Below are 14,752 nucleotides of genomic sequence, written 5' to 3'. Positions count from 1 at the left end.
ATCTCAAAGTGGTAGTTCCATGGTTCTTGCACCAAAACAAAAGGACACTTAGATTGGATCTGTCAAGCTATACTCGTAACGATTCCCACAACTCCTTACAATGAAGTCTTAAAACTTGTGCAAATCCATACGGCAATTGCACAACAGCCCCTTTGGGCTGTACCTTCTGGTAATGCCTTGTGAAGATCTCTCATCACGTGTCTATTCCTCCCCCTGTAGCCATGAAAATGACGTCATTTCTCGTTCCTCATGAAACTGTCTAACCAAAAGCAAACAACGCCAATGTTTTCTCCACCCATTGCCGATTTACCTGAGGCCAAACGGTGGTTGGAGTAAAATACTGAAATTCCAAAGACAGGTCTGAGCTTGTGTCGTTCTCGTAAAGGGTGGATGATTATGATGATGATGATGCCGATGCTTCATGGAATGCTTTTGAAATCCCCATGCAAATCTGTGCGAGGAATTAACCCTTCCCTATTATATTAATAATACACAAACAACATTTTTCAGCAGTTCAAGCAACACAGGGAATTGGAGTTATGCAAACTGAGGCTCATTTCAGGTTTTCGATGTCATGTCAGTAAATCTTCCACATCCCTGTTTTTGTGTTGATAATTTGGTTGGTAATTCACAAACTCTATACAACGAGCTGCTATTGCATACTGTATTTGTCTCTCTGTTGTTCTGCTGGTTCAATATTTACCATGAAGTTGTTTTTCCCTCCACCTGAGTGATGATCATAAAACCACAATCGGGTCGTGAAACCACCCGGTTTAATGTCGATGACTCCTTCGAGTCTTCCCTCCGCATGCCGAGTGGGAGATGGTGGTACTTGTTCCAGGGATACTGCACCTGGTAAACAGTATATCATCTCCCTCATTGTGCACACGGTGAGTTAAAACAGTACAAGCACACACGGCCAACTTACATCATTAACAATAACTACATATCTGCCATCGCAAAGTGATCACCAAGGGTAAGCTTCCCCGAGCTTACCCTTGGTGATTGCTCATGACTTACCCTTGTGTCCCACGATCCAATGATGGCCATATTTTTTTTTGGACCACCATACGACCTTGACCTTCAACATTTAGGGATAGAGTGAACATTAACAAAATGTGTCTCTGTCTACAATCTATCCAGAAAACTCAACATCATGAAAATCAGAGGAAACTTATTCAAGTTTATGATCAAAAATGTGTTTTTTGTTAATTATGTCACAATCCGAAAAAAAGTAGGTTAAGCACCCAAATCAAGTATCAGGTGCACAGCTTCAGTGAAGGTACACTATTATGATGCAAGAATATCATGGAAGACCAAGTGGTCTTTGAAATCCCACATTGGCAAAATTGAGTGATAACAAAAAAAAAAACATTTTTTTTCAGACCGTTTGACCTTGACCTTTAACTCGGAGGGGTATGATGTAAATGAAACGTAAATGTGGCTTGCTGTAGACTATCTAGATTCGAGAGAGTACAATTTTGTTCCAATCGGACAAGCCTCAGTCAACTTATGGTGAAAAATATTAAAATGTCGAATTAGGTCATGGCCATAAAAATTAGGTCAAGATCAATTATTTCAACCCCACATACTTTTATACTCCCATTTTATTTATTTAGTTGTATACATTTTCGAGGCTCGTATAAGAGCTAGCACATAGAAAATATAATAAAGGGAGCAGGAGGCAAGAAGTGTCGGAGAGGGAAGCACTAAACAGTATGGAACAGAGACATTAGATCTGTGGAAGGGAGAGGGATGGGGGCACGTACACAGGGTAAACAAGATGGACACTACAAGGACTTTCAGGATGGAAAGCATGGACTTTGAAGGAGGTGGGGGTGAAGGTAAGAAGAACGAAGGTATGAAGAATGTGTGCTGCACAGGCTACCAACGCATCTTAAAGGGTTCCACACCGAAGGCAAGAGAAAAGTTCTGCTTCGATGGGACAAGTTTGTCCAAAGTTGAAGAATCTATATATTAATACTGAAGGACCAATTTTGTGCTCCTCCTATCGGTCACGTCACGTTTTTCTCGGTGCTGTGACCTGGACTGAAAGAAACTTCGTACCTGTAAGAGTGCATCGCACATAGTGGCAATAGTCAACCTTCAACTCTGAAGCAGAATAAACACGTTTCGTCCAAAAAATCCTTAGCAGATGAATACTTTACTCCATGATGAAATGTCACAGCCCCGTCATCGAAGTCCCTACCCGGGTTAAGGTCTCACGTTCGAGACTTCATACACTTCATATCTGGTACCTATCTATGTGTCCAATGACCTATGTCCTATGTAACTATTTTGAGTCCAAAAAATTCAGTGTCATATTTGTGTGGTCATAATTTGTGCGACCGACAGTGAAAACCAAAAATTAAAAAGGAATAGTGTACTCCAAAAATGTTGTGTACAAGGACGTTTTGTAGGCCTCATTAGGTAAGGCCATGGAGTACATCAACTGGGATCCGGCTCTTACAAGAGCCGCCACTGGTTGTCATATTGGGCTCATGGAACGGAATCCGTCTGTGACGGGGTTTCGGATAGTCATAATAAAATACGCAATTTGGCGTCTGTCTGACCGCGATACATTTGGTCGTTACTTATCCAATCTCAACCAAACTTACCAGCAGAACAAAGGGTCAGACAATGGAGGTTGTGGTGACTTAATTTGCCCCTCTCCCCAAGGGCGTTTTCCACCTTGGGCGAAATCTGTTTTAAGGTGTATCGATAGCTTAATTATCGTGGCGTTTTTCCAAGGTCACTTCTAATAACAAAAGTAATAACAACACTAACAATAATAGCATAATAATGTTATTGCTGCTTATGAAAAAACTGAAAAGGGAGGAAACCTGACTTTCTTGAGGCATTCTATGCTTATCGCCCCCCACAGACTAACGGATCCATGCCGAGATTTACAATAATCTATATACCCCAGGGAGGATAATAACATGACCCTTTCTGCCGCTCCCGGAGGGATTGGGTGTACAAGTACTTTAAAAAGCACAAAATATCGTGTTTGTAATTATAAATACAGGCTTAGTTGTGAGTATAAAAGTTTTACCTTGGAGAGCGAGATTGAAATGTAGGCGAGTGGGACATGAAGCTGCTTCAAATCTTGAAGTGAATCCCTCCATGCATCCCATTTCTTCAGCTTTTCTTGCACAAATAGTGAGTCCCGATCACAGGGGCACCTGGAGAGTTCCCGCAGTATAGCTCTGCTCTGTATGGTGACTGGAACTACCAGGCCGAGAGGGTCGAAAAGGCTGTTTACTGTTGACAGGACTCCATGACGTGTGAATGGCTTGTCACTAACCGTCACTCCGAAGGTGAATGTGTCTGTTGCTATTTTCCAGCACAGCCCAAGACTGCGTTGCATGGGTATGGTTTCTCTGCCCAGGCCTATATCTTTCATGCCCTTGGCATAATCCTCTGGGGGAAATGATGAGCCTTCATCACGGTAGTGCTGTTTGAAGAAATTTGGTGCAGGCATAGATTTGACTCTGCTCGCGACGCTTGGGTTCTTCACAGCAGGTCAATGGCCTCTGCGACTGTGGGCAGGGACTTGAGCCCATCATCAACGTAGAAGTGACTCTCCATGAACTGTCGTGTGTCGGCACCATGCTCGTTCTTATCTTCTTGGGAAGCTCGCCTGAGCCTGAAGATGGCGACTGTCGGAGATGGGCTGTTACCGAAGACGGGAACCTTCATCCTGTACTCGATGATGTCCTTTGTCATGTCATTTTCACATTACCACAGGAATCTCAAGTAATTTCTGTGATCTTCTCTCACAATGAAATAATGGAACATCTGTTATATGTCTGCAGTTATCGCTGCAGGTTCTTTCCTGAAGTAGATCAGAACTCACAGGAGGCTGTTGTTCATGTGCTGGACTGTGAGCAGCACCGTACCGCTGCGCATTGGAGTCGAAGACCACCCTGATTTGGCCCAGCTTCTGAGGGTGGTAGACCCTGAAGGTCAGTAGGTACCAACACTCTTCTCGGTCTTTGAGTGGGGGCGCTGCCTCAGCATGGTCGTTCTCGAATGTCTTCTCTATGAAGGCAACAAATTTCTCTTTCATCTCAGGCTTCTTGTCTATGGTGTGTCTCAGAGAGGTGAGACGAGTGATTGCCTGCTCATGGTTTCTTGGAAGACAATGCCTGGGTACTCTGAAAAGTAGAGGAGCAACCCAGCTGTTCATGTTGTCTTTGCAGACCTCTTTGTTCATCGTCTTTAAAAAATATTTGCTCTTCGTTGGAGACAGCAGTGTTGTTGTCATCGTCTGTCCTTTCGAACACTGTGTGCAGAGTTTGTCTTCAGCTGTTTTTTCAACAGGGCCTCCTTTGAATGCATGGGAGAGACCATCCTGCTTCTCCCCGCCATGGCTCACCTTTTCTTTCAGGCGCATGTAACTCTGGCATTGAGCGAAGAAGGAGGGGCATCCATTCTCTAACGCATTTGTTTTGAAGCTGCTTACACTTGGCTTGTGTGCGTTTCCCAGCCATACTTCCACCACCAGAACCCAATCGAAGGGGAGTTTCTCAGTGAAGGGTGCATTGTGTGGTCCATTGATTTGCTGACTGACCTTAGGAATTCTGACTGCCTCTCTCAAGCAAGAGAAGAATGTTGGCGCATGAATCCAGCTCTGGGATGTGGGCTGCCACGGACTTGAGGTGGGCGTGGTGAAAGGCCACCTTGGGTGTTGGTATTTGAGATACTTTATGTTGTGAAGGATTTTGTTGCACTCCGACTGGAAGAAAGGCTTGGCTTTCCTCTCCATTCACTGCCTCGATCTGGAAGCCATCGGCTTTTCTCGCTGCCATTTCGACGACTCCAGCACAGGTTCTCAGTGAGTAAAAGGATGGGTTGCCCTAAATACTGAACAGATCAAAGAAGTCTGACCTTGCCAATGACTGGTTGCTCTGGTTGTTGAATATGGGGTACATTTTGACTGCTCTTTCATGCTGCCCCTTTGGGTATACTCTCATCAGGCATATTTTGGAGCAAGATTGTGCTGTTAGACCCTTGCTGCACATAGTGCAATCAGCAGATAAATCAAAATGTGTGGAGGACTTGATGTCCATTGGAGATCGTGGGAACGTTCGTCACACTCCGCACATTTGGATTTATCTGCCGATCGCAACACATGCCTTCTGGTTGATTGGTTTACATGAGCAGGAACAATCATCTGGGTGGCAGACAGACTGGTGTTCTTTGCGGATTATGCAGTCTTCCCATGTGAGACATAATCTGTTACTGATGCTCACTATTACAGCCAAAGATATGAGTGAAATTTATATGACGAATGTGGTCATCATTGGTTAGATATTTATACAGTATGCCGTCCTGATGAGGAGTAAATAAGCCTGAACTCTGGATAGGCAGCTCTGTTTGATGTTTAACCAATGTTCACCATAAAAAAATCACTGTCTGTTTGACATGAGTCACTGGGCTGAAGCCTCCGTGTCAGAGGTGACGCTTTGGTGTGCGCTTGCGCAGGACGTTATCCGTTGGAGCGCTCGGCATGTTCTCTACATTTTGATATATATTGTTGCGGTTCTGCAAAACCGCATGCCTCTAAGGAAATGGCACCCAATATACAGTGATCACCAGGCAGTTATTTTGTTAGTCTTCAGGCAGTCAGACCTTCCCCTCATGTCTAATGTGTTAACGGGACGAAGTGCGTTGTGTTGGTCTAATTGCTAGGTCTAATAATTATATCTCTTTCTTCTTTTAAATCATGATTTTCATACAAAGCCTTCCTTTTCCCCATGATACAAATCAAAGTAGGCGCCGCACCCAGGAAGCCACCCTTTGAGAGACTCACCATCAACACTGTACAGAACACGCATGGTGCGCCCTTTCATTCAAATCTGCATGTTAATTTACAATGGCATCTCACCTTGCTCAACCTTCGCTCACCAAAAGCTCAGCACCTTGACCACCAACATCGCCGCACACGGGAAAAATCACTTCACGCCTCCACGCACCTCCGCATCGATGCAAATCGCCACCAAACGGGCGTGCTGTGCAGTCCAGGCCACTCAGACTACGTGGCATGGGGATGGGCCAAGCACGTTAACAGCACCAACCACAGCTCGCCAGATGTGCCCCGAATGGGCATGCGGGACCGACATGACCCTCGTCCAGTTGCCAGAACACGCTCCGGGAATTCGGCGCAATGCTCCGGGCCGTGTCACGCCGGTTGTGCAAATGAAGTCGCTTCCAGCCACAGGAACCCAGCAGGGCGGGGCCGGGATCCAATAGGAGAGCATGATTCGGATGACGGCTTGTTACTTCGGTTGTCACCCCATCCTTTGCCCGGGGCTTATAAAAGGCGGATCACGAAGCCGTCTGCCCTCTTTCTCTCTCTCCCTGCACTTCCTCGTCCGCTTGCCTCACCCACCTGCCTGCCTCGCCCCCTCCTTTGCCTCTCTGCTCCGCCCTCTTCACTGCACCTCATTGTCTGCCTGTGGTTGCATCTACACTCAGGATTGGTGTGGAACAGACATTCTTCCGGACCACTGCGGAGCACACGTTTCCACCAGCCCCGGCAAAGTGATTAAGCAAGAGATAACGCTCCAACTCTTAAGGTGGGATCGCTCAAGTGGAGTGTCCCCCAAAGCATACTGGGTTGCGTTGGTCAGCCAACCGCACCAGGTATTGAGAGGCCATTAGTTCTCATCTGCTCTCCTTCCTTCTGGCTATGTAATCTTCAACGAGATTGTGTGTGTGTGTGTGTGATGGCGCCTGTTGTAGCATAAGTAAAGATCGTAGAAGATATAATGGGATAAGTCTGCTCTGTGTCTGCTTTTGTAAATTGCTTGCCTTTTGTCGCACCCCACAATTTCCTTGCTATCCCTGCTGTACATCATCATAAACTCATTCACTGTGCCACATACCTTTCCTCACCTGATTGTAAATAAATGCTTGTGTAGAAATGTTCCCAGCTCATTTTTGTCTTTTCCTTCATTGGTCCAGCATGGTCATTATCCTGGCCTAGCCGGGACGTTATCCCCCAACGATCTGTTTTCTAGCCGGTACGTCCTTGGCAGTTACGCTCGGCTGCATCTGATCCATTAAGGTGATCCGGTTTGAACAAGGCGTACTGAGGGCGTGTCCCCCGGTAATTAGATCACTTGACCATTTTAGGTAACTGGTTTCCATTATACGGAGGACCCTAAGTCACATGGTTGAGTTATTGGCATTCACAGTCGATTAGCGACCCGCCGTGTTACGGAGTTATCAGTGTGTGACGGCCTGCGATTCCGGCGACTCTGCTGGGAACCCGAGGTAGCTTTCCCCCCTCGTGGTCTTATCGCACTGACCCCAGGTCCACAACAATATGTGCACATTGTATGATACACTAGCTTCGCTGAAAGCCGTATTCCACACAGAAATACACAGCAAAATAAAATATGCGTATACAATGTTCCAAGCACACAAAATGCTAATACAGCACTCTGCCGATGTAAAGAGAATGCTATGATATTATGAACTAGAGGGGGAGCACTCGGGAGAGTGCAAAACCTCCGCCGCCAATACTGCTGGGTCACTCAAGTGAACCTTATATCTTATTCATTAAATATGATGTCAACAGTGCTGAGAGAGTTTTTGTTCTTTTCTCCAACATTTTTTTTTGGGGGGGGGGGGGTTGGAAATCACTTAAAACATGTAAAAATGCAAAACAAAAAAACAAAAACAAAAAAAAATCGAAATTTTGTTGAAGAAAAAGTTGCAAAATTTTTTTCTCTAACAATTTTTTTTGGGGGGGTTGGAAATCACTTAAAACATGTAGAAATGCAAAAAAAAAAATTTCCCTTTTTTGGGGGGTAACAATTTTTTGGGGGGGGGTTGGAATTCACTTCAAACATGTAAAGATGCAAAAAAACATTTTTTCTCTAACAATTTTTTTTGGGGGGGGGTTGGAAATCACTTAAAACATGTACAAATGCAAAAAAAAAATCTTTTTTTGGGGGGGGTTGGAAATCACTAAAACATGGAGAAATGCAAAAAAAAAATTTTTTTCTTTAACAATTTTTTTTGGGGGGGGGGGGGGAACCAAGTCCAAAATTTAATGGCATGATCCTTGGACCATACCTAACCCCCCCACCAAGTTTCGTCGAAATCCGTCAAGGAGTTTTTCCATAATACTGTTCACAAACAAACAAACAAACAGAAAGGGGTGAAAACATTAACGTCCATCCATCTTCGAAGATGGCGGAGGTTAATAATGTCAGCTCGCAACTGCAATGCACTGGATGGCAGACGAGGCCGTCCAAACTGATAATATTGTTGCAGAAATGGCCCTTAGTATGCTATTAAATATAGGATTAGCCCAGACCCCCCATTAAATGCATGTTTAGCCAGGCTGTTCGGTAAAATGGACATTACATGTGTGTTGGGAGGTGTGTAAGAGGCTGTTTATTGTTTGTGTGGTGGTGGTGTACCGAGAGCTTCTTTTTCTTCCTTCCCCTCTCCGGATGAGGCCCCGCCCAGTCGGCTGAGAGGGAGTGGCCTCGAGAAGGAAGTGAAACTAAGGGGAGGAGTTTGTCGGCTTCGTAAAGGGGCACGCCCCAAAAAGAAAAGGTGGTAAAAAAACTGAGAGGACGGAGTTGGGCAGTCGGCTTCGAGGCGAGCGTGCACCGGGAAGGCGAGAGAGAAACGACAAGTGTCGAGTCACGATCTGCTGGATGAGCAGTCGGGGTTTCGAGGCGAGCGAACGAAGGAAAGACAGTGTGGATCTGGGACGTGAGCGCCATGGTGGCGCCGATCAGCTGTACACGGGACGGCTGTGTCTGTTTTCGTGAGGAACGAGCCAAAAGAAAGGCAGGGAAGGGACTGCATGAGTCCTGTGTGCCATCTGCGATCAGCAGAAGCTGAACCTGAGTGCGCCGAGTCTGCGATCGGCAGAAGCTGAACCTGAGTGCGCCGGGTCTGCGATCGGCAGAAGCTGAACCTTAGAGTCGAGTCTGCCATCGGCCGAGAAAGAAAAGCTGGACCTTGTGAGAAACCAGCTGAGACCCACCATCAATCTGACGGTCTTGTGCCGTCGACATTGCGCGGGGTCAGAATGCGCTGAGGAGGGCGTGCGCAAGCCGTGCCTTGAGAAGGAAGAGTACGGCGCCGCCATCTTGCCACGCGGCGTGCTCGAGCTTGGGGCTCGAATCCGTGGACATCGGCTTGTCACGAGCCACATTTGTGCTTTTGACACTTTTCTCTCGTCCATGAAACATCACCAAGTACTCTGTCTTGTCTGCATGCTGTCCATGTCTTGTCTGCATGTCGTTTAAGGCATATCTCATTGGAGTCCCCTTCAAAACCCATAATCCGTAACTCCCTAGTTAAGAACGGGTTATAGATTGATTATAACATTGTCGTGAATGCTTTGCTTGTGTCGTGTTCCCCGATGTCCCCAATAAATCTGGCTGAATGGTATGAAGTTGCCGCTTTGAATTAATTTGTGCCGCGTCGAGGAGCAATCCGCTCAATTTGGATATAAAAACGAAAATGGTTACAGACTGGCAGAATTCGCTCGGTATCTGACAAAACCAGGCTGTAACCAGGGTATATTCCCCCAGCTGGCAAGGTACAGGTGTATTTTGGTATCGTGGTTCGAGACGCGTAACCAGAGAATTGTGCCGAACCAGCCGGCGTTATAACCCCGGAGACGGAGGGTGGCGCCGAATCTGTAACATTTGGCTGTCGAGAGTAGGGTGCGAAAACCCAAACTGGTTACAGAGAGTGATTGACACCACTCGTCTGAATCCCGCCACCGCTGAATCCTCAACAATATAAATTCAGCATACATAATAATGTTTCGTTAACTACATATGCAAAATACTTTTGAGATAACAAGATGAACGATTCAGATATTTTTACACTCATAGGCAATGCTTTCAATGACGTAATAACAAGGAGTGCAGCAGATCAACATGGATGCTTTTGATGGCAGGCCCCCTGAGAAATGTGCTCAAGTGGTTGCACCACTTCCTGCCTCTTGCTCTCAATTTACATCACTTCCTTTTCCTGTTCCCGATTAACGCAAATGGCCAATAGGGGGCTCCAACTCACGAAATACATAAAATACATGGACAAAGGGCAGTATTACTACGACGACTACTACTACTACTAATGATTCTCATCTTCTTGTGCAGTTGGCAAGGGAAAGTTGTTGGCCGAAGTCGTTCAGGAACTGGACCAGCTGGCATGCCTGATGTTCGACGATCTGGTTGGGACAGCAATTTGTCTTTTGTTCAGCGTTCCAGAGATAACTCTCGCCTACTCTTCGTGAAAGACACCGTGGGATCTTCAACGTGCACCGACTAATGCTAGCAAACGGGTCCCTGGTTTCTCATCCATTCAAGGGACAGTCACTTTGTGAATCATCACCGTCTGCCAAGCATTATTCGGACAGTTTGTAGAATCACCTGAATAATAAAACAGTCTTTAAAACTACAACCAAAAACGGTGAAGACACAATTACCTAAACTGAAGTAGAGTATTGGGAAAGCGCATGCAAACTCGAAAATAGACCTCCAACATGCATGGGAATATTTTCCCACAATGCAAAACAGGGTGTGGTTTTCAAAGGTGTGCCACAAGAAATGAAACTCACATTTAATTATGACTACACGTGGGAATAAGAGCTAACAGGATAGCCTTGAGGTATGTACATGTCTCTGAGCTGTGTAGCTTGTGTTTGAATCCTGAACCAGCTATAAACTGTCGTCCTGGTGTTTTGCATGCTTGGTGTCAGGTCAGGTATGGGAGCATGTGCCAGAATAGCGCGTCGCTGCGTAGCTGAACCACCCAGCACCCAGCATAACCCAAGCTTGGTGACTGGTGCGGTATCAATATGTTTGCCATCCTTAACTTAAGTTGGTTGGCGTTAAAGATCCCACGGTGTCTTTCATGAAGAGTAGGTGAGCTATTGCTGTCAACCTGAACAAATTACAAATCCATGTGCTATTTGACTGCTGGGAAGGCAATGCAACGCCTCCCAGCATAAACAGAAACCAAACCACCCAGCATAACCAGAAACCAAACCACCCAGCATAACCATGAACCAAACCACCCAGCATAACCAGAAACCAAACCACCCAGCATAACCAAAAATCCAAACTTCCCAGCATAACCATGAACCAAACCACCCAGCATAACAAAAAACCAAACCACCCAGCATAACCATAAACTAAACCACCCAGCACAACCATGAACCAAACCACCCAGCATAACATAAACCAAACCACCCAGCATAACCAAAAACCAAACCACCCAGCATAACATAAACCAAACCACCCAGCATAACCAAAAACCTAACCTCCCAGCATAACCATAAACCAAACCACCCAGCATAACCATGAACCAAACCACCCAGCATAACCATGAACCAAACCACCCAGCATAACCATGAACCAAACCACCCAGCACAACATAAACCAAACCACCCAGCATAACCATGAACCAAACCACCCAGCATAACCAAAAACCAAACCTCCCAGCTTAACCAGACACCAAACCACCCAGCATAACCATGAACCAAACCACCCAGCACAACATAAACCAAACCACCCAGCATAACCATGAACCAAACCACCCAGCATAGCCATGAACCAAACCACCCAGCACAACATAAACCAAACCACCCAGCATAACCATGAACCAAACCACCCAGCATAACCATGAACCAAACCACCCAGCATAACCAAAAAACCAAACCACCCAGCATAACCATGAACCAAAAAACCCAGCACAACATAAACCCAAACCTTCCAGCATAACCAGACACCAAACCACCCAGCATAACCAAAAAAACAAACCACCCAGCATAACCAAAAAAACAAACCACCCAGCATAACCATGAACCAAACCACCCAGCATAACATAAAGCAAACCACCCAGCATAACCATGAACCAAACCACCCAGCATAACGTAAAGCAAACCACCCAGCAACAGCCTTGCTGCAAAACAGCTTCGGCAGCACCAACGTTCTTTAAAGAGAACATGGTGCATCTCAGATCTCAGATGCGAGGTCAAGACCTCACTGACTCTCATCGGGCAATGGTTGTTGGGTGCCACAGCTTCCTTACAATTTTGTCACAGTGGCCCTTGCCAATTTTGGGAACTTGTGAAGCACCACTGTAACTACCTGTCATATTTACCAAAAATAAAACACGTAGGTCCTGCCAATGTTGGTAAGTATGACAGGTCGGCGAAAATTTCAAGTGAAAGTACATCGATGTCTCCGAATGTCCTTGCCTTGCATGTGATATTTCTCAATGATTATCAGCTCAGTGACCCTTCCAACGCTGGTGTAAAAAAACAAAACACTGAGGTGTGTTTTCTTCTCGAGCCGTGCCACGACCCAAGTCAATTGTGCGTCTGTCCTTTGGAAATGGAAGAAAACAAGTCACGCCAATGTTGGTTAATATGGCAGACCAGAAGATCCTAAATACGTGCCTTTGGGAAAAGTCAGGGTCTGAGCCGCACGACTTGCCAAATAAAAGGAGTGAGTGTCACGTTGTGAACCATGCCACATCCAAACCACGTGAGTGACACGGTTTAAAACCGTGCTTGTTGCCAAATGTGTGACTGTCAGGGTGGATCAACACCCTATCAGAAATCAAATAAACTGTTGGGAATGAATAATCCTGAATATTTTTTTACTGTAAATATTTTTGATACCCAAGTTCCGTGTACAACACTCGTATTTTTGATTGTCTCAGGTTCAAGGTCAAAAGCCATCTTGCATTTCTGCATTTGTGATAGGAGGGGCATTCGAACGGTTATCGGAACGAGATACTCAGAAGGGTCATCCACCAGGGGGATAAGGTCACCGTACATCAGCATCTTCGGTTTAACAGGGCTGGGAAGGGGTCTGAACGGCATTGGAAAGAACACGTTTGGAAAGTTACGTTTCCCTTCACACAAATCCTTGAAAGGAGATCATCTCGCTCTTTTAACCGATAGTTAATAACGCCTGTGTAAGCTGGGAAAAGTCAACTATTCATGACAACCTTTCCTTACCATAGCTTGCCACCTCCAAAGGGGGTGTAAATAAGTATATATATATTGTGACCTGCAGGATGCTTTCAGACCATGGAAACTTATCACCAAACCTGCCTGTCAAAAGGCAATCCTTACAACTACTAACAACAATCCTCATTTGACACGTTTCCCTTTTTTCAGGTCAGGCTCCATGACCGTCTTTAAAATTAAACCCACACAAGTCTCTTCCTTAACCGACACCCACCTCGTCTTTCTTACCAAGTCTAAGCACTCTGGTTCCTCCATAAACTAATGAACCACCTTAATGACCCAGTCGTGATCTTTCATCCCAAAGCTCTCTAAAAATGGTGTCCCATTTCAGCTCATCGGCTTTTCTAGTGTTCATAGTTTATATCTGTTGAACTACGTTTGGTAAGATAGATATTTTGTGATAAGGTGTCCTTTTTGTTGATATAAGGTGAGGTTAACTATTTGGGTCATTGAAGGAAGTGAGAGGGTTTAAAGTGCAGGAATCAAAAGTTGCATACTTCCACGTGCATCCCTGAAAGGTCCTGAAGATTGATTAGATCCAGACATCTTGTATAACTTGTGAGTGTGGATTCCAAGAACTTTTCTTTTATTTGTTTACCATCAAGACAATGCAGAATGCCATGCAAAGGTGGGTAATCTGGGTTTTTTTGAAATCCTGGCTGGGCGTGTTCCCATGTTTGTGCCTAAAGCAATCTCTCTGACTTCCTGGTCGTTTATTTTTAAGGATTTTTTCGAGAATTTGAAAACCTGATTTGTGGGTGTAGTTAAACAGGAAATGTTGTCGATATCGGATCTTCACAACGTGGCAATGTCACGATTTAACCTCTTCAAGTAAAGCTTGATCCTGAAAGTCGCTCTGCTTTTTCTCGCACCTGTAACCTTGCGCAATGGCCATTTTGGCACCACCATCACTGTCAATAATTATTATAATCTGACACTTCACCGGCATTAAATGTTGAGTGATCAAACGCTTTACAGGCGCAAAAACCACAAAATATACCAATAATGGCAGCGACAAAATAATCAGATTGGTTTGGCCTGCTTGATGTTCCCATCTGAACCTATGGCTTGTGGTGCTAAGATCCAAAGTTCAAATCCCAAAAACGATTACCATATTGATTTGTCGATCACGTACTCTTTGAGTGTCCTTGTAATTCAATTGAAAGTTCGTCTCCCAATGTCTGCCCTGGATGATATTTCTACAAGATCGTCCGTGACCCTCATTAACACTGACGCAAACTTGAAGGGCACTTGGTAGAGTGCATACCTCTACCACGTAATGCCTGATTCACGGGGACATATCGGACCCAATTAGTTTTTGAAATATCATGCTATACAGTACTATATCGTTTTTGGCCCTCTCTTTCTCAATGGTGAACATTCACTTTAAAAATTCTAGTAGTCGGATCTGGATTCGTATCTTCATGAAAATCAAATCAATCCGTCCTTGTCACACACCCAATGCATCCACCAAGTTTCATCCTAATCCATCCACAACTTTTTAGCAGCGTCTCGCGTAGCGAACCCCCATTTAATGGGGGATCTGGGCTAATCCTATATAGAGAGCTCGGCTTCTTGTTGTTCTTCTTGTGAAGACAAAACCTTAATCTCTGGGACTCGGCTCTTGTATATACAAGATCCGGATCTCCTTAAATACTGAGCACATGTACACATCCTCACATTGACGGTGCCTTTTGAGAGCGTCTATCATGAACTTTT

At 45.2% G+C, this 14,752-nt stretch overlaps 1 long non-coding RNA gene across 1 annotated transcript in view; it reads right to left on the bottom strand.

The window, feature by feature from the left end:
* Positions 1-716: 716 nt before the first annotated feature.
* Positions 717-14,752, bottom strand: part of LOC147018437 (uncharacterized) — a 52,930-nt gene continuing 38,894 nt past the window's right edge. Inside the window, exon 3 of the long non-coding RNA XR_015062390.1 lies at positions 717-852. This is a non-coding gene — a long non-coding RNA (uncharacterized LOC147018437). The remainder of the gene's footprint in view (positions 853-14,752) is intronic.

Source organism: Eptatretus burgeri, chromosome 10, assembly GCF_056783735.1.
Source record: "Eptatretus burgeri isolate ZD-2024b chromosome 10, Ebu_testis_v1, whole genome shotgun sequence".
Lineage (NCBI taxonomy): Eukaryota > Metazoa > Chordata > Myxini > Myxiniformes > Myxinidae > Eptatretus > Eptatretus burgeri.
Note: the sequence above shows the minus strand (reverse complement) of the source record. Positions and strands in the feature narration are given on the sequence as shown.